The sequence below is a fragment of the Zea mays genome, chromosome 6 (genome assembly GCF_902167145.1).
Source record: "Zea mays cultivar B73 chromosome 6, Zm-B73-REFERENCE-NAM-5.0, whole genome shotgun sequence".
Lineage (NCBI taxonomy): Eukaryota > Viridiplantae > Streptophyta > Magnoliopsida > Poales > Poaceae > Zea > Zea mays.
The window spans coordinates 78,939,345-78,942,875 of record NC_050101.1 but is presented as its reverse complement, the minus strand read 5'-3'; positions in this window follow the sequence as shown (position 1 = coordinate 78,942,875).

The window sequence follows — 3,531 nt, the reverse complement described above, 5'->3', positions numbered from 1 at the left end:
GTGCTCGGATATCACTAGAATGACTAGAATGCATTGTGGCACAATGTAGGAGTGATCAATAGCTCTTAATATGCTTGGGGTGCTGAAGGAGGTTGAAATGGGGGGATTTTATAGGCCAAACATGCCTCATAGTCATTGCTCCTTCCTTCTAAATGCTTGTTGGGATCTAGCCTCGGCTAGCGGACCGGACCAGGAATAGGGGACGGTCTCGAGGATGCTGATTGGATATACATCCAAACCGGGAGGGCACCAGACCGGGTTCGTGCACGACCGGACCACCGTGTGTCTACCTCCCATGAAGTAGTCATTGGCACCCGGAGCTAGCCATTACTGCGCGGTCTGATGCACCACCGAACCATGCATAGTAGAGTTCCAGTGATTTCTATAAATAAAACCCAAGGCTGGCCAGTTCGTACGGGCACATTCCGGTGCACCACCAGACTGGTCCAGTGATTCCCAAACCAGTACAATGAAGTGCATTCTTTGCAAAACTTTATACATTTGACTTGGAATTTCTTGTGATCTTTCCTATCACTTAGACAAACATTGTTAGCACATAATCAAATTGACTAAGTGTAGGAAACTCACCTTCTACTCATAGTTTCACTATGATTTGAGTTATGCCACATACTAAGTCCTGAAAGGAAAATGTGCCCTTCGGCTATTTCTAGTTGTTTTGGTGATTAAGTGCTCAACACACAACTTTGGACTAACACTCTTCGCATCAGCATAAGCACAGGTGTAGAGGAAAGAAAATTGAAGATATCAAGTCCAAAAGAGCTCAAACATGGACCTATGCATCTTTGTGTAAAATGGTATAAGTGTGAGGTTTGCACTTTTAAATATGTTGCATAGGTCCTTTACAATGTTTATAGTACTTGTTTTTGGGCTCTAACACATTTTGTAGAGAAAAACACTCTTTGGGCTTGAGTTTTCACATATTGCAAATCCTTGTGAAAAGGTGAGAAAAAGGTATGATTCTATCACTTAGTCAATTGTTTTAGTTGCTAATTATGTTTGTCTAAGTGCTAGGGATCATCTCAAAACAATCCAAAAGAAGTAAAAGGACTTTAGCACAAAATAAAAGCAAGTGGTCTGATTTGGGCAGCGCCGAACATTCCGGTGCCACCCACCAGACAGTCCGGCGCCAGTAAGGTCGAACTGTCTATCCTCGGCCTTGGCTAGGCCTCGTCAGCTAAAAATCATCGGACAGTCTGGTGTGTCTGACAGCCAACGGCTAGTGGTGCCACGTCGATGGAGTCAATGGTCAGATGGGTCACCGGAAAGTCCGGTCCCCCCACGAACAATCTGGTACCCACCAGAGAAGGAAAGCAGCCAATCAGCGATTTTGTGGTCATTACACAGGAGCTGTCCGGTGTGCACCGGACAGTTCGGTGCACCTATGGACAAAGGAAGGCTAGGAGCTTCCAAATGAAGCTCCAATGACTCCTAGGCCCCTTGGGGCTATAAAAGGAGCCCCCAGGTACCATGGAGCTATACACCAAGCATTCTAAGAGCACTCTACAATTCCAAAACTCCACGATCACGCCTTCTAGTGTTTGAAAGAGATTTGAGCGCGTTTCTGAGCTGTCACTCTGTCTTTGTGTTCTTGCACGCTCTTCTTTGCTTTTGTGCGTGTTGTTGCTGCGTTGTGCTCTTGTGTGCGTGTTCTTACTCCCCCCTTACTCCAATTTTGATTGTGATAATCTTGTGTAAGGCATGAGAGACTCCAACTTGTGGAGATTCCGCACAAATGGGATTTCGAGATATAAGGAAGAACCGTGGTACTCAAGTTTGATCTTTGGATCACTTGAGAGGGGTTGAGTGCAAGCCTCGTCCATTGGGACGCCACAATGTGGAGTAGGCAAGCATAATACGCTTGACCGAACCACGAGATAAAAATTGTCGTGTACCTTGTGCCATTTACATTATTTCAATTTTTATCTCTTCTTAGTTCCATCTTCTCACTTGTGATATTGCTTTAAGTATAAATCATATCTTGATAGAGAAATCAAGTGAAAGAAACTTATCTCTCTTTCTCTACTTCCAATCTTGGTTTAATTTACTCTTACTCATATTATAGACCAAGTTTGTGGTTTTAAGTGATATTTTTGCAGGATCTCCTATTCACCCCCCCCCCCCTTTAGGTGCTCTTAATTGGTATCACAAATGTTCTCTTCATCAAGGGACTAACTGCCCAGAGAGATGGATCCTAAAGGGAAGGCGACGCCAAACGAGGAGAAGGAGATCCCCTTTAGCGAGACACCAAGGGAGGAGAGATCGTCAACTCTGGGTCTGGTAAGAAGGAAGGGAAGAGGAGTAAGCGCATCAATAAGATAGTGTACTATGACATCGATGCATCCTCTTCCTCGCAAAAGGACAATAACAACTCCTCCTCCATCAAAAAGACGGTCAAGCAGAACTATTCTAAGACTTCTTTTAATTATTCTCGCATACCTTACAATTTGAATGCTCATTTATTATCTATTCCTTTTGGCAAGCCTCCTCATTTTGATGGGGAATATTATTCTTGGTGGAGTCATAAAATGCGTAATCATTTATTCTCTTTTCATCCTAGCATTTGGGATGTAGTTGAAAATAGAATGCAATGTGTTGATAGTGATGATGAGAATTACAATGCTATTCATATGCAAGAAATGATTCACAAGAATACCCAAGCCACTATTGTGCTTTTAGTCTCTTTGTGCAGGGATGAATACAACAAAGTTAGTGGCTTGGACAATGCCAAGGAAATATGGGACACCCTCAAGATATCTCATGAGGGAAACAACATCACCATGATCACCAAGATGGAGTTGGTGGAAGGCGAGTTAGGGAGGTTCACCATGAAGAGAGGGGAAGAGCCAACTAAAATGTACAATAGGCTCAAGACCCTTATGAACGAGATCCGAGGCTACGGGAGTACAAGGTTGATGGATCACGACGTTGTGTGACTAATGCTAAGGTCATTTATCGTTATTGATCCTAATCTTGTAAACCTTATTCGTGAGAACCCCAGGTACACCAAAATGTCGCCCAAAGAAATTCTTGGAAAATTTGTGAGCGACTGCATGATGGCAAAGGAGGCGATGTACATCTACAACATTGCCAACGGACCTCTTCCTCAACACTACGAGTCGCAACCCGTTGCTCTCAAAGTGACGGCCAACAAGGATGTGATCCCCGACAAGGTGGCGCAAATTGAAGCGGCTGGTCTAAATGAGGATGAAATGACACTTGTCATCAAGCACTTCAAGTCTGCTTTAAAGGGACACAAGGACTACCCCAACAAGAGCAAATCAAGGGGAAAGGGTACATGCTTCAAGTGCGGTAAGTCTGGTCATTTTATTGCTCAATGTCTCGATAATGAAAATGACTAGGACCAAGACAAGAAAGGGAAGAAGGACAAGTTCTATAGAAAGAAGAAGGGGAGGTACACATCGATAAAGATTGGGACTTAGATTGCTCATCCTTCGACTTCGACGATGAAGGACTCGCCACCTCCTCCTTCGACAAGTCTTTTCTCTCTTC